The sequence below is a fragment of the Oryx dammah genome, unplaced genomic scaffold, assembly GCF_014754425.2.
Source record: "Oryx dammah isolate SB20612 unplaced genomic scaffold, SCBI_Odam_1.1 HiC_scaffold_26, whole genome shotgun sequence".
NCBI classification, from domain to species: Eukaryota; Metazoa; Chordata; class Mammalia; order Artiodactyla; family Bovidae; genus Oryx; species Oryx dammah.
In genome coordinates, this window is record NW_024070210.1 from 94,376,697 (window position 1) to 94,402,006 (window position 25,310).

General features: G+C 45.9%; 1 pseudogene; it reads right to left on the reverse strand.

The window, feature by feature from the left end:
- Window positions 1–4,542: 4,542 nt before the first annotated feature.
- Window positions 4,543–4,662, reverse strand: LOC120853764 (annotated as a pseudogene).
- Between the last annotated feature and the right edge of the window lie 20,648 nt (window positions 4,663–25,310).

Below are 25,310 nucleotides of genomic sequence, written 5' to 3' on the forward strand. Positions count from 1 at the left end.
CTTGGAAGAATAGAACAAGTCTCTTTGGCGAACAATAGGCCAACCAACAACAACAAGATGGTGAAGTAGGGCGTGAGCTCATCTTCTCCTGAGAGAACTCCAAAATTGCAACTCGCTGCTGAACAACCATCGAGAGGAGAATGTTGAACCCCACCTAAACAAGATACACCATGTCCAAAGGCAAAGGAGAAGCCCCAACAAGACTGTAGGAGGGGCAAAATAGCGTTTAGAATCAAGCCCCATACCCGCCTGAGATGCTCATCAGAGGGCTATGTGTTCATGCTCATCAGTAGTTAACATCTTCCGTTCGGGGGGTTTTGGCATCTGTAAAACAACTCAGGGAGTGTGCATCAGAAACCGTCACCTCCATACTTCAGAGAGGAGCTACAGCAGAGGATCCAGGATGGGGTCTGTCCTAGAAGGCCCCATAGGCTCCTGCTCGGTTACACTGTGTGTCTGGGCTCAGCAGCCGGGGAAGGTGGGGCTGCCTCCTGGACGTGGGGAGCTGCAGGATCGCAGTCCTCCAAGGGTCTGTTAGCCTCCAGGGTGAGATGGGGAGGCAGTGGATAGACAGGTACATCTGGCCTGGGGAGGGGTCCAGGCTGGAAATGTCACTGGGATCCTCACTGGAACAGGAAAGGCCAGGAGGGGGCAGGTGGGTCACAGCCAGCCCCAAGCAGATGGTGGTGGTCCTGCTGGAAGCAACTCAGAGCCGGAAGGACTGGCGCTCAGGAGCACAGCTTCATTCTCTCATTCCTTTGTGTAACACGGTGTCCGAGTTTGAGACACTCTCGGGAGACCTCTGAGCACAGTGCCGCTGTGGCTGCATCACAGGGGCTCAGGCCCTGCCCATGTCCCACCTGGGGATGAAGCCCATCAGAGCACTGGGGTCCGCAGACTTCAGGGAACCCCGCCCTCAGGGCCAGTCTCCCTTCTTCCAACCAGGTGCTGGTCAGAGGCCAGCCTTCTCCCATTCTGATTCCACTCCCAGAGCCTGAGGAGTATTCCAGTGTGTAGCTGGACCACCCATGTTCCTTTTGCTGGACATCTTGGTGGACCTTGTGTCTTGGCTATTGTAAACAGCGCTTCCCTGAAAACAGGGCGGGGTGTGTGTCATCTCAAGTTGTGATGTTCGGCTGCAGGATCCCATGGCTCCTCCGTTTCCTTTTCTCAGGAACCTCCATGCTGTTTTCCCTGGTGGCTGCACCCTTGTGCATCCCGGCTCAGAGTGCAGGAGGATCCTGTTTCCCTACATCCTCTGCAGCATTCATTCTTTGGAAATCTTTCTGATGAGGGCCATCTTGAGTGGTGGGAGGGGATTCCTCAGTGTAGATTTGATTTGCATTGATTTAATAGTGAGTGTGAAGAAGGAATTCATAGGGCCTGGACTCCATCTTAGGCCTGTTCATGCTGATCATGCTCGGCCACCTTTCCAATGGACTCTAAACTCTGTGTTTAGTGCCTAAGAAAACAACAACAGGAGGATAAGACCCCCTCCAGACAGGGGAACCTTGAAGATCGTATCTAGGCTACTCATCACCTAAGGGAAAACATACACTATCACCCCTTCCTCCAGACAGGCCATCAATTTTTCTGTATCTATCGGAATGTAACCTCTGGTTTATTGATTATTGGCTAATTGTTTGACTGAGCACATGAGCACATAGCACGTGAATCATGGGGTTATTGGGATTGTATTTTCCTTGGTTTATGTAAGTCTCAAGGAATTTGGAGTGGTGGGTTCAGACACGTACACATGGGGTATAAAAGATTTTCACAAATGCTGGTCGAGGTCCTTGGCTAAGAGGAGACTTTGCCTTGGGCCCGCCGGCATAATGAACTGCACTCCACTATCTGCATTGTCCTTCTTAATGAGTTTGTTTCTTGGAACGCATGGCTACAACATTTGGTGCATTGGCCGGGAAACTCCTCACTTTGAGGAGACAGGTCTCTTTTGAGGCCACCCCGAGGCTTTGTGGCTTGAATCTCCTAGAGGGGGGAAGGCGCCTCGCCTCTCTGGAAGAATTCAGCCTTTCAACGCCCAGTTTCTTTGCTTTGGCAGGTAGTGAACGGCAGCAAGGGAACTGAGCACTCAGGCGAGGAGGAACCCACCCGGCAGGGTGGAAGAGGGGGCCTGATCACCTCCCTGGGAGGGACTAGAAGGCACGGACCCACAAGGGCCTGGAATGGGCAGGCAGCAGCGATTGCTTGGTACACAGGTCAACGAGCGTGCTACGGTTTAGGAAGGAAATTTGTGAAGGTCATTTAGGAGGTGTGTCCACGCCGTCTCAGGGAAAATTATTACCAGCAATCGCCAGGGGATTTTTAGGATAGGAAACTGGTCCTTGTATGCTCGTATTCTGCCCTCCCCCAGAAAAGCACTAAATTCCTTGACTCAGGATACCTGGTTTTCTTTAACAGTAATTTTGAACTGTGGTGTTGGAGAAGACTCTTGAGAGTCCCTTGGACTGCAAGGAGATCCAGCCAGTCCATTCTGAAGGAGATCAACCCTGGGATTTCTTTGGAAGGAATGATGCTAAAGCTGAAGTTCCAGTACTTTGGCCACCTCATGCGAAAAGTTGACTCATTGGAAAAGACTCTGATGCTGGGAGGGATTGGGGGCAGGAGGAGAAGGGGACGACCGAGGATGAGATGGCTGCATGACATCACTGACTTGATGGACGTGAGTCTGAGTGAACTCCAGGAGTTGGTGATGGACAGGGAAGCCTGGCGTGCTGCGATTCATGGGGTCGCAAAGAGTCGGACACGACTGAGCGACAGCACTGAACTGAACTGAATCTTTTGATATTCAGACTACCTGCCCTGTGTTACAAAGCTCTGTGTAATCCCATGGACAGAGGAGCCTGGCAGGCTACAGTCCACGGGGTCGAAAGAGTCGGACACAACTGAAGTGATTTAGCATGCACACACACCGTCTCCATAGTGGCTGCTCTGAATTGTCATTCCAGCATAGATGGAGGAGGATTCTCGTTTCTCCCCACCCTCTCCAGCCTTGGTTCTTTGTAGAGTGTTTGACAATGGCCATTCTGACCAGTGTGAGTTGATACCCCATTGTAGTTTTGATTTGGATTTCTCTAATATTTAGCAAGGTTGACAGCATATCCTGTGTGTGTTTTTTAAGGGTATGAGTGAAACATCTAGCAATTGACTTTTGAATGTCTGCCCTGTGTTTTGATGAACACTCCTAGAACAGTCCTTGAAGGCAGGAGTTGTTTAACTCACAGCCCCACGGGCCTTCTGAATATTAAGTGCCCATCAGCACAGCTTTCCACTTTGTTGTTATGGAAAGCGGCCACCAGGTGCTCATTTCTTCATGCACCTTTTTTCTTTTTCTTTCTGTGCAATTTCATTTTGATCTTATCCTGGAATACAGTTGATTTCCAATGTTGTGTTTGTATAAGGTACACAGGAACTTAATTCAGTCATGTATAAATGCATACCTTTTCTTTTTCAGGTTCTTTTTTCCATATACAGAAGATCCTAAAAAGTACTGAGTAGAGAATAAAAATGCAAGAGGTGGTGGAGGTGTTGGAAACCAATGCAAAATCCAAGAAATGTAATCCTGTAGAAGCAGGGCTCTACAAATTTAAAGCATGGAAACTGTATTCTGGAGTTCTTTACAGTGGGTGCATTTTCCCTAAGAAACTAGCCAGAGAAGCCACCTGCCTTGTTTTTGATTTTGGCTTTGATTTTGAAACGGAGAAACAAGCAGCAAAAAGCAAAAAGCAAAGAGGGTATTGGAGGATAAACACTTTAAATTTACGTGAAAAGCAAAAAGCAAAGAGGGTATTGGAGGATAAACACTTTAAATTTACGCGAAGCCTTGACCTTATCACATCTTGTTAAGTGTTGTGGGTGTTCCCTGTAAGAAAGAAATTCCAATCACTGGCCCCAGGTCACCTGCCTTTGTTCGGAAGAGAACCCCCAACCCACTCAAGAAGATGAGGATGAGGAGCAGCCAGTAGTGATAAGAGCTCAACAATTGCCCCATGACAGTACCTGTTAAGCCCAAAATACCGGTGAGGAGAACCGTGGAAATATGCCCTTTCTCTTTCGATTCAAAAAAGTCACTTACAGAAACAGAAGAAAATAAAACAGCTGCAGAAAGGGGAGGCGCTCAAGTTCTAGGTGCTTCCTTTGCCTCATTTTACCACCATTAACCTGCAAGAGAAGATGAAGAACACAACTCAGGTTGAGCCTTCTGCTTGGAGCTTGGCAGAAGAGGTGCCTAAAGGCATGGACTTGGGTTCTGTACATGCCCTGGGGACAAAGAAGGCTCCTCCTGGTGTGATGGAAAGAGCAGCTCTGGTTCCCAGACAGTGTCTGCAGCCGAGTCTAGCGGTGGAATTTACTGGAGAACTTGGGTGGTACCCACATAGCCAAGGGCTGCTCATTTAACAGTAATTTGTGTTGCTTCCATCCTCCTCCTCTTTTTAAGTCAGAATACATAGTTTGTTTAGTTTGTGGTTTATTCACTTAAAGTGTCATTTTTACTGCTTTTATCCTTCACTTAAAAAATTTTTAGACATGGAACGCTTCACAAATTTGCATGTCACCCTTGCTGAGGGTCACTTAGAGCAAGCCCTGCTAATCTTCTCTGCATCGTTCCAATTTTAGTATACGTGCTGCAGAAGCGAGCACTATCCTTCATTTTTTATATTTAAGTTAAAAAATAAAGACACTTGATTTAGTTTATAGTTTATGTCTGATTTTTTCCTCTTCTCTGTGCAAAATGAATTTGGAGTTAAGGGGCCCTTTGCCCTGCGCGGGGAGCCTCGTTAACCGCCTGCCGAGGTGGAACCCTGTGTGCCTCAGGGAGGCTGTCTGCCGGCCTCGGGTGGAGCTGCTGTCCAGGCCCCTCCTGCCCTTGTTGGTGCTGATGAGGAGGGAGAGCTGAGCAGGGCTTGCTCTAAGTCCTCCTGAGACCTGGGCTGGAATCAAGGTTTGTCTTACCAAAGATTATCAAAGGCAGTTCTGTACTCCTTTCCACAGGGATTCTTAGCATTTACATCTCATCAGCACCATAAGTGTTTACGAGGAGACAGGATTTCTCGTGCCCTAGCACCCCACTTCAGTACTCTTGCCTGGAAAATCTCATGGATGGAGGAGCCTGGAAGGCTGCAGTCCATGGGGTCGCTGAGGGTCGGACACGACTGAGCGACTTCACTTTCACTTTTCACTTTCATGCACTGGAGAAGGAAATGACAACCCACTCCAGTGTTCTTGCCTGGAGACTCCCAGGGACGGGGGAGCCTGGTGGGCTGCGGTCCATGGGGTTGCACAGAGTCGGATACGACTGAAGTGACTTAGCAGCAGCAGCATTCCTGTTCTAGAATAACCAGAGCCGTAGGGTTACTCCTAGTATGTAGCTTCTTCTGGCACATGCCAGAAACCTGTGTCTCATTAATCCTTGTTGTTGTTGTTTTTTAAAAAACTTAATGTTTACTTCTTTTGGAGGCTAGCTGACTCACAGCGTTGTGTCTGTAGGTGTGAAGATTCTTCATCAGTGATCCCCATACACATATTGATTCATCTTTGTTTTTTTCACATACACGTTATTACAGAGTGTGTAGTACACCACCCTTTCTAAAGTAGGTCCATTTGAGTCTGTATTCTACATGCATTTGTGAGTATAAATTAATCCCAACCTCCTAATTTATCCCTTCCACCCACAACTCCTCTTCTGTAACCGTGTGTTTTCTAAGACTGTGTGTGTATTTCGCTTTTATAAAATAGCTCATTGATATCAGTTTCTCCTTCTGGAGTACTTCACTCACTATGATTATCCTAGATTACTCTTTGATTGTTCTAGATTACCCCTGTGAATGGCAATATCATTTTTTCATGGCTGAATCTTATTCCTCTCTATGCGCATATGACTCCTTCATTCATTCACCTGTCCCTGTACATTTTGGGCGCTTCCATGTCTCAGCTGCCTAAACGCTGCCGGGGGGCATGCTGTGTGCATTCCTGTTGCTCAGTCGCTACTTCTATCTTGCAAAACTGAGACAGTCCCCAGGAGACACTCGGTCCGCGGCCCCTCCCTCAGCCGCTGGCACCTTCCATCCTGCTTTCTGCGTCTATGGAGCCGACTGCTCTGGGACCGTGTATGAGTGGACTCAAATATTTGTTCTTCTGTATCTGGCTTGTCTCACTGAACATGATGCCTTCAGGCTTCATCCACGCTGTAGGCTGTGTCAGAACTGCCTTCCTTTCAGGCTGCACAACATTCATTGTGTGGATGGGCGTGGTCTGCTTGTCTGTCCTTCTGCCGAGGGACGCGTGGAATATCTACATTCATCTCTCATGCCTTGTCATATTTGTGGAATAGCTTCAGAAAGTGTCATGATCCAAAAGTCATTCACCATTACCTACTTTGTAAACTTTTTTTATTTTGAAATCCCTCAAATCTCAGAAGAAGGGAAGAATGTATGTGAGCTTCGCCTGTATTTACGAACAAATGCTTTAGGATATTCATTTTATTGCCCGTGTGCATGCTATGCGCGTTTGGGTGCACGACTGCTTGCTGACATGTGCTGTTTGGGTGCATGGTGTGTGTAGGTGTGCAGCGCGTATGTGTGCGGGGGGTGGAGGGGCTGGTAGTGGGTCGTGGGTTGGGGGCTTGGGGCCTGACGCGGGCAGGCGGGTGCAGGTGGGAGGTCCCCGTGTTCTCTGCTCTGGCGGCGTCTATGTGCCACCTCTTCCCGCATTCCCGCTAGGATGCAGCGTGGTGCGTGCGGGCGGCGTCAGCCCCGGCACGAAGTCATCTGGATAAGAGCTTAGGAGGTGTCAGCCTCCCTCCCCACCACCCTGCGGAGAAGCAGGACCTGAGCACGCTCCACCTCCTAACTGACTATCAGGATACGGACTCGCTGTCTCCTCCACTAGACCCTGCAGGACGGTCCATCCTGGGCGACTCGGGCAGCGCCTCCTGCTGGAAGCCCGGGACGCTGCAGCCGGGCCACTTCCGGTCTGTCCCTGAGGGATCCCCGGCTGCGTTCGAGGTTCCTGGTTCTGCCCGGCCCTGACCACCACATGGCGCAGAACCTGCTCACAGCTTTGTTCTGCCCCTTGAGATGTTTAGTGACGAAGCTTTTGTTCCGTTTCCTGACGTGGGTGAAGTGTGGAGCCCAGGGATGATCTCTTCTTCAAGAAAGGTACACCCTAGTTCCCACGTGCGGGTGAACCCCTGTCCAGCGATGAGAGACCCCGGGGGTGTGACCATGGCTCCTGGGAGCGCAGCCCTAAGCTACTTTGAACCTGACCGAGTTCTGTCTACATGGCAGATTTAGATCTCTCCAAGTACTATCTACACTGATTATGTTTAGATGGGGGCTCATCGAGACACCTCAGGTAGGCTGGTTGTGGTTGTTCAGACGCTCAGTCGTGTCCAACTCTTTGTGATCCCTTGGACTGTAGCACGCCAGGCTTCCCTGTCTTCCACTGTCTCCTGGTGCTTGCTCAAACTCATGCCCATTGAGTCGGTGATGCCATCCAACCATCTCATCCTCTGTTGTCCCCTTCTCCTGCCTTCAGTCTTTCCCAGCATCAGGGTCTTTTCCAATGAGTCAGTGCTTCGCATCAGGTGGCCATAGTATTGGAGCTTCAGCTTCAGCATCAGTCCTTCCAATGAACATTTATAGTTGATTTCCTTTAGGATTGACTGCTTTGATCTCCTTGCTGTCTATATTCTCTCAAGAGTCTTCTCCAGCACCATAGTTTGAAAGCATCAGTTCTTCGGTGCTCAATATGGTCCAACTCTCACCTCCATACATGACTACTGGACAAGCCATAGCTTTGATTAGATGGACCTGGCTTGTTTACATATTGGGGTCCTGCTGAGCACAGCCATGGTGTCCTGACCAAGGGGACGTGTGGCCCCAGATGGAGGGGGGTCTGGGGGCTGTGTGAGCCTCACCCCATCTGCATGGGTCAGAATCATGTGCAGAGGGAGACCATATACACAAAACTAAGAAAAAGGGAAGAATACATGTGAGCTTCACTTGTGTTTAAGAATTAATGCTTTACAGTATCGTTTTATACAGACCTGTGTCTATTCCTGGAGAAGGCAATGACACCCAACTCCAGTGTTCTTGCCTGGAAAATCCCATGGATGCAGGAGCCTGGTGGGCTGCAGTCCATGGGGTCGGTAGAAGTTGGACATGACTGAGCGACTTCCCTTTCACTTTTCACTTTCATGCATTGGAGAAGGAAATGGCAGCCCACTCCAGTGTTCTTGCCTGGAGAATCCCAGGGATGGGGGAGCCTGGTGGGCTGCTGTCTATGGGGTTGCACAGAGTCGGACACGACTGAAGCGACATAGCAGCAGCAGCAGCAGCAGTGTCTATTCCCTCTTTACCACTGTGAGGTTCCCAATGCCTGGGGCTCCTGGAGACTCCTCAGGTGAGCTACCTGGTAATTATTCCAGCTCACCACAAGCCTGGCAAGAAGGGAGCAGGTTTATCTGGGCAATTGATTGCAGGGCACATGGGTCAGGCAAAAAGCCAGTGGGCAGCAGGTAAGGTTGCTGCTGTGCTCTCCTTCCAGCACAGCGTCCATGCTCAGCAGAGGCCAGACCTGCCCCTCGTCTCCAGTCCAGCGTCTGGTGTGTTTTCGCAGCACCTCAGCGGGACAACAAAAGACCGAGACTGCCAGCACCAAGGTAGTGTGTTCAACGTTACCATAACAGCTGTAAGAACAGTCAGTATCACAGAAAACTGAAGGGAAAGAGGAGGACTTCTCTGGGACAAGTCGGGGGGAGGAGACTGACACCTCTATCTGCCAGGCCAGGAGCTTACAGGAACTCACTCCTTTCCACCGAAGGGGCCCAACCAGCAGAGACCTGGCGTCCTAACCAAGGGTCTTGCCACCAAAGGGGCAGGGTCTGGAGGGAGTCACCCTGGAGATGGTGGACATGTGACTGTAGCAGCAGGGCCTGAGAGGGAGGGGTCACCCTGGAGACTGTGGGTGTGTGACCCAGGTGCAGGGTCTGCAGGGGGATCACCCTGGAGATGTAGATATGTGACCCCAGGTGCAGGATCTGGGAGGAGGTCACCCTGGAGACAGTGGACCTGTGACTGCAGGTGCAAGACTTCGGTGGGTCTCACCCTGGAGACTGTGGACGTGTGACCGCAGGTGCAGGGTCTTGGGCGGGGGTTCACCCTGGAGGCTGTGGATGTGTGACCCCAGGCACAGGGTCTTGGGGAGAGTCACCCTGGAGACTGTGGATGTGTGACTGCAGGTGCAGGGTCTGGGTGGGGGTCACCCTGGAGGCTGTGGACATGTGTCCCCAGGCGCAGGGTCTTGGGGGGATCACCCTGGAGACTGTGCATGTTTGACCACAGGTGCAGGGTCTGGGGGTTGTGTGGGACTCACCCCATCCACACGGTCTGATCCTGTACCTGCAGACCCCACGTGTGCCCTATACCTCAGTGCCTCTGGTCCCCTCTGACATCTGATTGAGAGTGTTGCCTTGACTAACCTGTGGTCCTTTTTCTTCTCTTTATATTGTCGCATTCACACAAGGTCAGGCCCCTTTGAGTGAGTTGCTGCTCTGTGTTCTGCTGAGTGAAAGAGAACCTTTGGTGGTGTCATATTAATATCATCAGTTCAGTTCAGTTCATTTCAGTCACTCAGTCGTGTCCGACTCTTGGCGACCCCATGAATCGCAGCACACCAGGCCTCCCTGTCCATCACCAACTCCCAGAGTTCACTCAGACTCACGTCCATTGAGTCCGTGATGCCATCCAGCCATCTCATCCTCGGTTGTCCCCTTCTCCTGCCCCCAATCCCTCCAAACATCAAAGTCTTTTCCAATGAGTCAACTCTTTGCATGAGGTGGCCAAAGTACTGGAGTTTCAGCTTTAGCATCATTCCTTCCAAAGAAATCCCAGGGCTGATCTTCAGAATGGACTGGTTGGATCTCCTTGCAGTCCAAGAGACTCTCAGGAGTCTTCTCCAACACCACAGTTCAAAAGCATCAGTTCTTCGGTGCTCAGCCTTCTTCACTGTCCAACTCTCACATCCATACGTGACCACAGGAAAAACCATAGCCTTGACTAGACGGACCTTGGTCGGCAAAGTAATGTCTCTGCTTTTGAATATACTATCTAGGTTGGTCATAACTTTTCTTCCAAGGAGCAAGTGTCTTTTAATTTCATGGCTGCAGTCACCATCTGCAGTGATTCTGGAGCCCCCCAAAATAAAGTCTAACACTGTTTCCACTGTTTCCCCATCTATTTCCCATGAAGTGATGGGACCAGATGCCATGATCTTCGTTTTCTGAATGTTGAGCTTTAAGCCAACCTTTTCACTCTCCTCTTTCACTTTCATCAAGAGGCTTTTTAGCTCCTCTTCACTTTCTGCCATAAGGGTGGTGTCATCTGCATATCTGAGGTTATTGATATTTCCCCTGGCAGTCTTGATTCCAGCTTGTGTTTCTTCCAGTCCAGCGTTTCTCATGATGTACTCTGCATATAAGTTAAATAAGCAGGGTGACAATATACAGCCTTGATGGACTCCTTTTCCTATTTGGAACCAGTCTGTTGTTCCATGTCCAGTTCTAACTGTTGCTTCCTGACCTGCATACAGATTTCTCAAGAGGCAGGTCAGGTGGTCTGGTATTCCCATCTCTTTCAGAATTTTCCACAGTTTATTGTGATCCACACAGTCAAAGGCTTTGGCATAGTCAATAAAGCAGAAATAGATGTTTTTCTAGAACTCTCTTGCTTTTTCCATGATCCAGCTGATGTTGGTAATTTGATCTCTGGTTCCTCTGTCTTTTCTAAAACCAGCTTGAACATCAGGGAGTTCACAGTTCACGTATTGCTGAAGCCTGGCTTGGAGAATTTTGAGCATTACTTTACTAGCATGTGAGATGAGTGCAATTGTGCAGTAGTTTGAGCATTCTTTGACATTGCCTTTCTTTGGAATTGGAATGAAAACTGACCTTTTCCAGTCCTGTGGCCACTGCTGAGTTTTCCAAATTTGCTGGCATATTGAGTGCAGCACTTTCACAGCATCATCTTTCAGGATTTGAAAGAGCTCAACTCGAATTCCATCACCTCCACTAGCTTTGTTTGTAGTGATGCTTTCTAAGGCCCACTTGACTTCACATTCCAAGATGTCTGGTTCTAGATTAGTGATCACATCATCATGACCATCTGGGTCATGAAGATCTTTTTTGTACAGTTGTTCGTGTATTCTTGCCACCTCTTCTTAATATCTTCTGCTTCTGTTAGGTCCATACCATTTCTGTCATTTATCGAGCCCATCTTTGCATGAAATGTTCCCTTGGTATCTCTAATTTTCTTGAAGAGATCTCTAGTCTTTCCCAATCTGTTGTTTTCCTCTATTTCTTTGCATTGATTGCTGAAGAAGGCTTTCTTATCTCTTCTTGCTGTTCTTTGGAGCTCTGCATTTAGATGCCTATATGTTTCCTTTTCTCCTTTGCTTTTCACTTCTCTTCTCTTTACAGCTATTTGTAAGGCCTCCCCAGACAGCCATTTTGCTTTTTTTGCATTTCTTTTCCATGGGGATGATCTTGATCCCTGTCTCCTGTACAATGTCACAAACCTCATTCCATAGTTCATCAGGCACTTTATCTATCAGATCTAGGCCCTTAAATCTATTTCTCACTTCCACTGTATAATCATAAGGGATTTGATTTAGGTCATACCTGAATGGTCTAGCGGTTTTCCCTACTTTCTTCAATTTAAGTCTAAATTTGGTAATAAGGAATTTATGATCTGAGCCACAGTCAGCTCCTGGTCTTGTTTTTGCTGACTGTATAGAGCTTCTCCGTCTTTGGCTGCAAAGAATATAATCAATCTGATTTCAGTGTTGACCATCTGGTGATGTCCATGTGTAGATTCTTCTCTTGTGTTGTTGGAAGAGGGTGTTTGCTATGACCAGTGCATTTTCTTGGCAAAACTCTATTAATCTTTGCTCTGCTTCATTCCACATTCCAAGGCCAAATTTGCCTGTTACTCCAGATGTTTCTTGACTTCCTACTTTTGCATTCCAGTCCCCTATAGCCGGGTTCCAGCCCCAGTGGATCCAGGGTAATTCGAATCAGGGACGGCGTGGCAAGAGAGATATATAGATTTAGAGAGAGATAAGGAAAGAGTTTGCAGTTAAGAGAATAGAGGAGAGAAAGAGACTGTATTCCTTGGTTTACATGGAAAACGAATAAAACCTCGAGACAAGAAGTTTGCACCATCTACGTAGGCCACTGGCGCCTGGTTGAATAGTGGAGGGTGCCCCGCCTTGGGCTCCCTCTCGCGTGGGTCTTAGAAGCCAGGGCAAGTAAGTAGACGAGGTGAGCCTCCACGGTCCCAGGGATCAGCCTGAAAAGGAGAAGAAGGGAGAGGGAGAAAAAGAGAGAGAGAGAGTCGACACGGGGGGAGCCAGATTTCCAAGAAACTAGTTCAAGAAACTAGTCTGAGAAATTCATCCATCCTTTATTGTTCAGGAAACCTTTTTATACTTTTGGTTGTACATAGAGATCAATGGATAATACAAAGTTATGCAGCATCAGCAGCCCTGACTCTTATCGAAACCAGGCTTTCTCTCTGCATACCTAGCTGTATACACAAGTCTTAGGTGATTTACATCATCTTCTGGCCAGAAAGCTAATTAACATTTTATGATCCTTTTCTGATAAGGGTCTGTCAACCAGAAAACGTATTTGTCTTAAAAGTGTTGTTTTCCCCAAAATCTGGTGCCACTCTCAGAAAGCACTAAATAAAGTTACATTCTTACATAGCAAGGACACAGCAATTTAAAACAAGGAAAGAGGAGTACAGTGGTTTATAACAAAGAGAAAACTCATTAACTCAAAAGTCTAGTATTGCTAACATCAAAACTACTATATTCCTGTTTCTGCATCCCATTTACATTGATTAATATCCTCCCAGGTGCCTAAAAGATAAAGGATATGGAGGCCTGGTGGCAAACATGAACTCAACAATGAAACCCTTCACCAAACTAATTCTTAGCTCTAAAAGGCTCTATATCTTTAAGATGTTTTAAGCTTCGTGCCTCTCACAGTTGGGGGGCTGTAAACAATCACAAGTTGTAAAAGTCTCCAACTGTCAGGCAAGTTAGAGAGCCATCAGAGGGATTTGAGCTGAAACATTCCTTTCATATGCAGGAGACCAGTTGGAGCTCTAAGTTAACTGTTTCCAGAGAAAGGTGGTCGGGGATAGCCCCCTGTAATGTCAGAAGAGTATAGTATAGCAGACAGTAAACAGACAGATTTTGGTTTCGGGGTAGATGCTCAGGCAGAGGACCCCTTGAGACCTGACTCGTCTTGCCCGTCAGGTCTCTCCGCATGAACTTGTCATGGGTGGGATCTCCCGTGCTGGCTCCTGGCACCCTATAATGAAAAGGACATCTTTTTTGGGTGTTAGTTCTACAAGGTTTTGTAGGTCTTCATAGAACCGTTCAACTTCAGCTTCTTCAGCGTTACTGGTTGGGGCATAGACTTGGATTACCGTGATATTGAATGGTTTGCCTTGGAGACGAACAGAGATTATTCTGTCATTTTTGAGATTGCGTCCAAGTACTGCATTTCGGACTCTTTTGTTGACCATGATAGCTATTCCATTTCTTCTGAGGGATTCCTGCCTGCGGTAGTAGATATAATGGGTCATCTGAGTTAAATTCACACATTCCAGTCCATTTTAGTTCGCTGATTCCTAGAATGTTGATGTTCACTCTTGCCATCTCCTGTTTGACCACTTCCAATTTGCCTTGATTCATGGACCTGACATTCCAGGTTCCTATGCAATATTGCTCTTTATAGCATCGGACCTTGCTTCTATCACCAGTCACATCCACAGCTGGGTATTGTTTTTGCTTTGGCTCCATCCCTTCATTCTTTCTAGAGTTATTTCTCCACTGATCTCCAGTAGCATATTGGGCACCTACTGACCTGGGGAGTTCCTCATTCAGTATCCTATCATTTTGCCTTTTCATATTGTTCATGGGGTTCTCAAGGCAAGAATACTGAAGTGGTTTGCCATTCCCTTCTCCAGTGGACCACATTCTGTCAGACCTCTCTGTCTGGTTTCCTCTAGACTGAGCTCATGTAATTTAATTTGTAATCTGTTGTTATTTTATATTGGGGAAGAGTTGATTTCCAATGTTTTGTTTGTTTTAGGTGTACGTGAACTTGATTCAGTTATACATAGATGGATATCTATTCTTTCTCTGTTTTTTTTCCTCATATAGGTTAGTACAGTTTGTTCAGTAGAGTCCCCTGTTCTATTCGGTAGGTTCTTTTTCTTTTTCAACTTGATATATATTAGTGTGTATATTATCTTCCCAAACGCTTAATTTATCTGCCCCTTTCCTTTGATAATCATAATCTGATTTTCTCAATCTGTGAGTCTGTTTCTGTTTCATAAATTAGTTCATTGGTCTGAACTTATAGATTCAAGCTGTACGTGATATCTTAGGATACTTGTCCTTTTCTCTCTGAAAAGTATTTATGGTATGATAATTTCTTGGTGTATCCAAGCTGCTGCCAGTATCATCATTGCATTCTGTTTTATGGCTGAGTAGCATTCCGGTGTATAGCTGTACCACATAGTCTGCGTTTTCCTGTCAATGGACATTGGTGGATTCTGTGTCTTGGCTGTGGTGCACGTGCCACTTTGAATGGTGATTTTCTCTGGACCTAAGCAAGGAATGGGGCTGCAGGATCATATGATACCTCTATGGCTAGTGTTTCTAGGAACCTCCATGCTGTTTTCCATCATGGCTTCACCATTTACATTCCCACCAAGACCGTGGGAGGATTTTATTGGCTGTATATTTTCTGCAATAATTATATTTTTTGTAGATCTTTGCGATGATGGCCATTGTGACCAGTGTGAGGTGATACCTCGTAGTTTTGTCTGGCACTGATTTAATAATTACTGATGTGGACTGTCTTTCCATGTGCTTTTATTATTTTACATCTTGTGAGAACAATTTGCCTCTTCAATCTGGCTTCTTGAAAGTTGGCCCGGTTTGGAATTTTTTCCCGATGATTTACCCTAGGACATTTCTTGAGGGCAGGTGTCATTTACAGCCCTCTCGGACTTGGGACTATTACGAGCCCTTTAGCATCTGTTTTAAGGTGTATATATTGATCTGAAGCAGCTACTTACTCCCTGTCCCTCCGCCTTTCTTTTTTGGTAAACTTGAGTTTCTTTTCCAAGTCTATGAGGCTGTTTCTCCTTCGTAAAGAAGTTTATTTCTATCCCTGTTTAGATTCCGCAGGAAGTGATAGCCTGTACTTGTCATTCTCCATCTCACGTCACTTGGTATGATTCTCTCTAGTTTCCTCCCGGTAACTGGAAATGGCATTAACTCGTCCTCCTTTTTGTCTGAGTAATACCACACTGTGTACGTGTACCCCATTTTCTGCCTTCATTCATCTGTCCTTGTACATTTCAGTTGCTTCCGTGTCTTGGTTATCATACCTAGTGCTTCCCTGATCGCTGGGTGCAGGTGTCTTTTTAAATTTTGGTTTCCTCTGGGTCTCCGTCTAGGTGTGGGATTGCTGGGTCACTGGGGACTTCTATGTTTTGTGTTTTAAGAACCTCCATAATGTTCTCCCTAGTGGGTGTACTGACTGACACTCCCCCTCAACACTCCCCCCTTTTCTCCACACCTCTGCAGACTTTATTGTGTAGGGTTTTCACTGTGGCCCTTCTGATCAATATGAGGTGACACCTCATTGTACATTTGATTTGCCTTTCTCAGTTGGTGATGGACAGGGAGGCCTGGCGTGCTGCAATTCATGGGGTCGCAAAGAGTTGGACACGACTGAGCGGCTGAACTGAACTGAACTGAAGAACTAGTGATGCTGAGCATCGTTTCATGTGCTTTATGGCCATCTCTGTAACTTCTTTGGAGAAATGTGCATTTATTCTTTGGCTGATCTTTTATTGGGTTGTTTGTTTTTTGATATTGAGCTGTGCTAGTGGTTTGTATGTGTTGAAGAGAATTTCTCTATAGGTATCTTTGTTTGCAAGAACTTTTTTCCATTCTGAGGATTGTCTTTTTCTTTCACTGATGGTTTCCTTTGCTGTGCAGATGCTTTTAATGTTTATTAGGTCTATTTGTTTATTTTTGTTTTATTTTCATGATTCTACAAGGTGGATCAAAAAAGAACTTGCTGCATTTGATGTCAAGATGTGTGCTCTTTTCCTCAAGAGTTTCATAGTATCTGTCCTTTTATTTAGAACTTTAATCTATTTGGGGTTTATTTTTGTGTATGGTGTTAAGGAGCATCCGAATTTCATTCTCATTTTCATGCTAAGGAATCTGCCCAGTGTCCTCCAGTGGCTGCTCCCAATTTCCATTCCCAGCATCCGTGTAGGAGGGTTCCCTATGCTCTACACCCTCTCCAGCATTTCTTGTTTGTAGAGTTTCCATCTCTAGCCATTCTGACTGGTGTGAGATCATACCTCCTTGAAATTTTGATTTGCATTTCTCTCATGTTGAGTGATGTTGACATCTTTGCACATGATTTTTTTAAACAGTGTGAGTTAAACTTATTTATTCAAATTGGTTTCTTGAACACCTGGTCTGTTTTTAATATTTTTCTGTTGACCTCCCCTAGGACATTTCTTGAGGGCATGTGTTTTTCACTTACAGGCCTCAGTTCAGTTCAGTCACTCAGTCGTGTCTGACTCTTTGTGACCCCATGAATCGCAGCACGCCAGGCCTCCCTGTCCATCACCAACTCCCAGAGTTCACTCAGACTCATGTCCATCGAGTCCGTGATGCCATCCAGCCATCTCATCCTCGGTCGTCCCCTTCTCCTGCCCCCAATCCCTCTCAGCATCAGAGTCTTTTCCAATGAGTCAACTGTTCGCATGAGGTGGCCAAAGTACTGGAGTTTCAGCTTCAGCATCATTCCTTCCAAAGAAATCCCAGGGTTGATTTCCTTCAGAATGGACTGGTTGGATCTCCTTGCAGTCCAAGGGACTCTCAAGAGTCTTCTCCAACACCACAGTTCAAAAGCATCAATTCTTCTGTGCTCAGCCTTCTTCACAGTCCAACCCTCACATCCATACATGACCACAGGAAAAACCATAGCCTTGACTAGACGGACCTTAGTCAGCAAAGTAATGTCTCTGCTTTTGAATATACTATCTAGGTTGGTCATAACTTTTCTTCCAAGGAGTAAGTGTCTTTCAATTTCATAGCTGCAGTCACCATCTGCAGTGATTTTGGAGCCCAAAATAATAAAGTCTGACACTGTTTCCACTGTTTCTCCATCTATTTTCCATGGAGTGATGGGACCGGATGCCATGATCTTCGTTTTCTGAATGTTGAGCTTTAAGCCAACTTTTTCACTCTCCTCTTTCACTTTCATCAAGAGGATTTTAGCTCCTCTTCACTTTCTGCCATAAGGGTGGTGTCATCTGCATATCTGCGGTTATTGATATTTCTCCCGGCAGTCTTGATTCCAGCTTGTGTTTCTTCCAGTTCAGCATTTCTCATGATGTACTCTGCATAGAAGTTAAATAAGCAGGGTGACAATATACAGCCTTGACGTACTCCTTTTCCTATTTGGAACCAGTCTGTTGTTCCATGTCCAGTTCTGTTGCTTCTTGACCTGCATACAGATTTCTCAAGAGGCAGGTCAGGTGGTCTGATATTCCCATCTCTTTCAGAATTTTCCACAGTTTATTGTGATCCACACAGTCAAAGGCTTTGGCATAGTCAATAAAGCAGAAATAGATGTTTTTCTAGAACTCTCTTGCTTTTTTCCATGATCCATCAGATGTTGGCAATTTGATCTCTGGTTCCTCTGCCTTTTCTAAAACCAGCTTGAACATCAGGAAGTTTATGGTTCATGTATTGCTGAAGCCTGGCTTGGAGAATTTTGAGCATTACTTTACTAGCATGTGAGATGAGTGCAATTTTGCGGTAGTTTGAGCATTCTTTGGCATTGCCTTTCTTTGGAATTGGAATGAAAACTGACCTTTTCCAATCCTGTGGCCACTGCTGAGTTTTCCACATTTGCTGGCATATTGAGTGCAGCACTTTCACAGCATCATCTTTCAGGATTTGAAAGAGCTCCACTGGAATTCCATCACCTCCACTAGCTTTGTTCATAGTGATGCTTTCTAAGGCTCACTTGACTTCACATTCCAAGATGTCTGGCTCTAGATTAGTGATCACATCATCATGATTATCTGGGTCATGAAGATCTTTTTTGTACAGTTGTTCCGTGTATTCTTGCCACCTCTTCTTAATATCTTCTGCTTCTGTTAGGTCCATACCATTTCTGTCCTTTATCGAGCCCATCTTTGCATGAAATGTTCCCTTGGTATCTCTAATTTCCTTAAAGAGATCTCTAGTCTTTCCCAATCTGTTGTTTTCCTCTATTTCTTTGCATTGATCGCTGAAGAAGGCTTTCTTATTGCTTCTTGCTATTCTTTGGAACTCTTCATTCAGATGCTTATATCTTTCCTTTTCTCCTTTGCTTTTCGCCTCTCTTCTTTTCACAGCTATTTGTAAGGCCTCCCCAGACAGCCATTTTGCTCTTTTGCATTTCTTTTCCATTGGGCTGTTCTTGATCCCTGTCTCCTGTACAATGTCACGAACCTCATCCCATAGTTCATCAGGCACTCTATCTATCAGATCTAGGCCCTTAAATCTATTTCTCATTTCCACTGTATAATCATAAGGCCTAGTGAATATTAAGTGCCAGTGAGCAAAGCTTTCAAAGTTGTTGTTATGGGAAATGGCCACAAGGTGGCAGCATGTCTTTATGCCCCTACCCTGGTTACTGGAGGAACCAGAGCCTTAGGGAAAGTCCTGTCACTGATTGTCAATTAGAGTGGAATGTGCCAGAAGAAACACCCAAGGCGTGCATCCCATTCTTCTTCCTTCCTTTCCCCTATCCCCTGGACACATCCCAATTCCTGCAACACCACTCTGCGGAGGGTGCTTTCATCATAGGTGGGGTGACCCTAAGGAAGGAAGCTGGAGGTGGGAACCCCATCACCTGGAGACATGGAGCCCAGGGGCTTTCCAAAGCTCTTCCAGCCCAGAAGCTCCACGTCCTTTGGATGCAGTAGGTGTAGTTTCAGTGCAGGAGGACCCGCCAGGATCTGGAGGTTGTGGGCCGGTGCAGAGGGGAACAGGCTTACCAGGTCCATGGGGCAGGGCTTACTGGCTGGCATGTCCTCCCCAGCTCCCTGAGCCTCAAGACAGTCCATCCAAGGGACCCAAGGCTTGGGGGCTGTGGCAGCAGCCCAAGTCACTAAGGCCCGAAGGGATAGAGTCAGCATTCTCTTTTTATAGTTTGCATTTTGTATTGGTGTAGGGGTGACTTACAACGTTGCAGGGTGTGTGTGTTTGTTTCGGGTGAACAGCAACATGACTCAATTATGCCGAGTTGTGTACGTGTCCTTTTTTGGGTTCTCTTCCCATATAGTTTATTATGCAGTGTTGATTAGGGGCCCCTGTCCTACAGTGCGTTCTTGTTGATTATTTTACAAAGAGTCTTGTGTGCATGTTCATCTCCAGCTTTTCATTTCCTTTGCCTGCCACCTTTCGCTTTTGGTAACCAGAATGTGCTTTGCTATGTTGTAAGCCCGTTTCTGTTTGGTCAAGAAGTTCATTTGTATCCCTTTTTAGCATCCACCTCCAAGAGATGTCCTATGATACTTGTCTTCCTTTGTCTTACTTCACTGAGTGTGAGAGTCTCTACTTCCTTCCTTGTTGCTGGACGTGGAGTGATGTCACCCTCTTTATGGCTGAGCATGCTGCTCTGTGTGCCTGTACCCCATCCTGTGTGCCATCCATCTGTCCTTACCCACTTAGGCTTCATCCATGTCTTGGCTGTGCTGCCAAGAACACTGGCATGCCCCTGTCTTTTAAAACTATGGTTTTCTCTGGAGCTGTGCCCAGGAGTGGGGCTGCTGGTCCTTCGGCACTTGTGTGCCTAGTTTTTCATGGCCCTTTGTCCTGTTCTCCTTTGTGGATTTCCTGAGTTTCATTCCCACCAACAGCTAGGCGGGTTCTTTGCCTCCATTCCCTCTCCAGCATTTATTGTAGAGATTTTCTATTTGGACCTTTCTGATGTGTGTGAGGTGATGCCACATTATAATTCTGATTCACAGTTCTCTAATATGTACAGATTTGCGGTTCTCTAATACATACAGATCCGTGGTTCTCTAATACATATAGTTCTGTAATACTTGTTTAATACTTTGTTATATGAACAAAGCTAGTGGAGGTTACAGAATTCCAGTTGAGCTGTTTCAAATTCTCAAAGATGATGCTGTGAAAGTGCTGCACTCAATATGTCAGGAAATTTGGAAAACTCAGCAGTGGCCATAGGACTAGAAAAGGTCAGTTTTCATTCCAATTGCAAAGAAGGGCAATGCCAAAGAATGTTCAAACTATCGCACAATTGCACTCATCTCATATGCTAACAAAGTAAAGCTCAAAATTCTCCAAGCCAGGTTTCAACAGTACATGAACCATGAACTTCCAGATGTTCAAGCTGGATTTAGAAAAGGCAGAGGAACCAGAAATGAAATCGCCAACATCCATTGGATCATAAAAAAAGAGTTCCAGAAAAACACCTAATTTTGCTTTATTGACTATGCCAAAGTCTTTGACTGTGTGGATCACAACAAACTGTGGAAAATTCTTAAAGAGATGGAAATACCAGACCACCTGACCTGCCTCCTGAGAAATCTGCATGCAGGTCAAGAAGCAATAGTTAGAATTGGACATAGAATAACAAACTGGTTCCAAATCGGGAAAGAAGTATGTCAAGGCTCTATATTGTCACCCTGCTTATTTAACTTATATGCAGAATATATCATGCAAAATGCTGGGCTGGATGAAGCACAAACTGGAATCAAGATTTCTGGGAGAAATATCAATAACTTCAGATATGCATATGATACCACCCTTATGGCAGAAAGCAAAAAAGAACTAAAGAGCCTCTTGATGAAGGTGAAAGAGGAGAGTGAAAAGGCTGGCTTAAAACTCAGCATTCAGAAAACGAAGATCATTGCATCTGGTCCCATCACTTCATGGAAAATAGATGAGGAAACAGTGGAAACAGTGTCAGACTTTATTTTGGGGGGCTCCAAAATCACTGCAGATGGTGATTGCAGCCATGAAATTAAAAGACGCTTGCTACTTGGAAGAAAAGCTAACTTAGATAGCATATTGAAAAGCAGAGACATTACTTGGCCAACAAAGGTCCGTCTAGTCAAGGCTATGGTTTTTCCAGTGGTCATGTATGGGTGTGAGAGTTGGACTGTGAAGAAAGCTGAGCGCCGAATTGATGCTGTTGAACTGTGGTGTTGGAGAAGACTCTTGAGAGTCCCTTGGACTGCAAGGAGATCCAACCAGTCCATTCTAAAGGAGATCAGTCCTGGGTGTTCATTGGAGGGACTGATGCTGAAGCTGAAATTCCAATACTTTGGCTACCTGATGCAAAGAATGGACTCATTGGAAAAGACTCTGATGCTGAGAAAGATGGAAGGCAGGAGGAGAAGGGGACGACAGAGGACAAGATGTTTGGATGGCATCACCGACTCGATGGACAGGAGACGGTGAAGGACAGGGAAACCTGGGGTGCTGCGGTCCATGGGGTGGCAAGGTTTGGACAGACCAAATGACTGAACAACAACAACCAGTCCTGTATTATGTCATTCAGATTGTTCCAGCTCTGGTCATCATGAGCTCTTTCAATTGTCTCCTCTGTCCCTTCAACGATCCTACATTAAGTCACGGATTATTTTTTTTAGGATTCACCTTTGCAGCATGCGGACTCTTTAGTGGTGGCATATGGGATGTAGTTCCCTGACCGGGGATCGAACCCACACCCTTGCACTGGGAGTGTGGAGTCTTAGCCCCTGGACCACCAGGGAAGTCCCTGGACTCAGTATTTTTGATTCATCTAATTGCCACGGTCCTTCCTTTTATGATACATTTTGTCTTGTACTTGAGCATTTACTATTTGAAATAAATTCACTATGGTTCTGTTTTTTATATACTTTTCTCTACTGCAACATGGTATCTTAGATTCCATCTGCTTTAGGTCATGGAGATGAGAGTGAGTGATGAAGTGTGTGTGGAGCTAATAGTACCATCAGTCCCGGTTTTCCCCAACCTGTATTTAGAAATACTCTTCCCTCCTCCGTCTCTGAGTCACTCTATTCTGTGGGACACGCCTGGCACAGCTGATCAAATGGAGCTTTACTGTTTTCCTCCAAACTATCATCGTTTATGGGCTTCCCTGGCGGCTCAGATGGTAAAGAATCCGCCTGCAATGAGACAGACCTGAGTTTGATTTCTGGGTTGGGAAGATCCCCGGAGGAGGGCATGGTAACCCACTCCAGTATACTTGCCTGGAGAATCCCATGGACAGAGGAGCCTGGTGGGCTACAGTCCATGGGGTGGCAAAGAGTCGGACACGACTGAGTGACTAAGCACAGCACAGCACACCATTGTTTATATGCCAATTACAGGCCTTCTCCGGTGGCTCAGTGGTAAAAAATACGCCTGCAATGCAGGAGTCACAGGGGAGGCAGGTTTGATCTCTGTGTTGGGAAGCTCCCCGGAGGAGGAAATGGCTACCCACTCGAGAAATCTCGCCCGGAGAATCCCATGGACAGAGGAGCCAGGCGAGCTACTGTCCTTGGGATCACAAACAGGAGGACACAGCTAAAGCCTGAACCCACGCCTACGACAATTACACTTCAGTACTTCAGTGAAGCAGTTTCAGTTCAGTTTGGTTGCTCAGTCGTGTCTGCCTCTTTGAGACCCCATGGACTGCAGCACAACAGTCTTCCCTGTCCATCACCAACCCGCAGAGCCCGCTCAAACTCATGTCCATCGAGTCGGTGATGCCATCCAAACATCTCATCCTCTGTGGTCCTCTTCTCCTCCTGCCTTCAGTCTTTCCCAGCATCAGGATCTTTTCCAAGGAGTCAGTTCTTTGCATCAGGTGGCCAAAGTATTGGAGTTTCAGCTTCAGCATCAGTCCTTCCAATGAATATGCAGGACTGATTTCCTTTAGGATTAACTGATTTGATCTCCTTGCAGTCCAAGGGACTCTCAAGAGTCTTCTCCAACACCACAGTTCAACAGCATCAGTTCTTCGGCACTCAGCTTTCTTCACAGTCCAACTCTCACATCCATACATGACCACTGGAAAAACCACAGCTTTGACTAGATGGACCTTTGTTGGCAAAGTAATGTCTCTGCTTTTTAATATGCTATCTAAGTTGATCATAGCTTTTCTTCCAAGTAGGAAGCGTCTTTTAATTTCATGGCTGCAGTCGCCATCTACAGTGATTTTGGAGCCGCCCAAAATAGTCTCTCACCGTTTCCATTGTTTCCCATCTATTTGCCATGAAGTGATGGGACCAGATGGCATGTTCTAGTTTTCTGAATGCTGAGTTTTAAGCCAACTCTTTCACTTTCCTCTTTTACCTTCATCAAGAGGCTCTTTAGTTCTTTGTTTTCTGCCATAAGGGTGGTATCATTTGCCTATCTGAGGTTATTAATATTTCTCCCAGCAAACTTGATTCCAGTTTGTGCTTCATCCAGCCCAGCATTTTGCATGATGTACTCTGCATATAAGTTAAATAAGCAGGGTGACAATATAGAGCCTTGACATACTTCTTCCCGATTTGGAACCAGTTTGTTTTTCTATGTCCAGTTCTAGCTGTTGCTTCTTAACTTGCATGCAGATTTCTCAGGAGGCAGGTCAGGTGGTCTGGTATTTCCATCTCTTTAAGAATTTTCCACAGTTTGTTGTGATCCACACAATCAAAGGCTTTGGCATAGTCAATAAAGTAGAAATAGATGTTTTTCTGGAACTCTCTTGCTTTTTCAATGACCCAGTGGATGTTGGCAATTTGATCTCTAGTTCCTCTGTCTTTTCTAAAACCAGCTTAAACATCTGAAAGTTCATGGTTCACATACTGTTGGAGCCTGGCTTGGAGAATTTTGAGCATTACTTTGCTAGCGTGTGAGAGGAATGCAATTGTGTAATAGTTTGAACATTCTTTGGCATTGCCTTTCCTCAGGATTGGAATGAAAACTGACCTTTTCCAGTTCTGTGGCCACTGCTGAGTTTTCCAAATTTGCTGCCATATTGAGTGCAGCACTTTCATAGCATCATCTTTTAGGGTTTGAAATAGCTCCACTGGAATTCCATCACCTCCACTAGCTTTGTTCCTAGTAATGCTTCCTAAGGCTCACTTGACTTTGCATTCCAGGATGTCTGGCTCTAGGTGAGTGATCACACCATCGTGGTTACCTGGGACATGAAGATCTTTTCTGTATAGTTCTTCTGTGTATTCTTGCCACCTCTTCTTAATATCTTCTGCTTCTGTTAGGTTCAGACCATTTCTATCCTTTATTGTGCCCATCTTTTCATGAAATGTTCCCTTGGTATCTCTAATTTTCTTAAAGAGATCTCTAGTCATTCCCATTCTATTGTTTTCCTCTATTTCTTTGCACTGATCACTGAGGAAGGCTTTCTTATCTATCCTTGCTCTTCTTTGGAGCTCTGCATTCAGATGCATATATCTCTTCCTTTCTCCTTTGCCTTTAGTTTCTGTTCTTTTTTCAGCTAAAAAAGAACAAGTGAAAATGCATGCTATCCCTAGGAACATTTTAATCTAGACATAAGAGCAGCTCACAATGAATATGGGCTTGTACAATTTTCCATAGATTTGTTGTTCAGGCACTCGGTTGTGTCTGACCCTTTGTGACCCTATGGACTGCAGCACACCATGCTTCCCTGTCCTTCATTATCTCCTGGAGTTTGCTGAAGTTCATGTCCATTGAGTCTGTGATGCAATTCAAACATTTCATCCTCTTTCACCCTCTTCTCTTCCTGCCCTCAATCTTTCCCAGCATCAGGGTCTTCTCCAATGAGTCGGCTCTTTGTATCAGCTGGCCGATGTATTGGAGTTTCAGCTTCAGCATCAATACTTTCAGTGAATATTCAGGACTGATTTCCTTTAGGATTAACTGGTTGGATCTCCTTGCAGTCCAAGGGACTCTCAAGAGTCTTCTCCCACACCACAGTTCAAAAGCATCAATTCTTCAGTGCTCAGCCTTCTGTGTGGTCCAACTCTCACACCTATACATGACCACTGGAAAAACCATAGCTTTGACTAGACAGACCTTGGCTGGCCAAGTAATGTCTTTGCTTTTGAATATGCTGTCTAGGTTGGTCATAGCTTTTCTTCCAAGGAGCAAGAAGGTGGGGCATCAAACCCAGGCTGCCA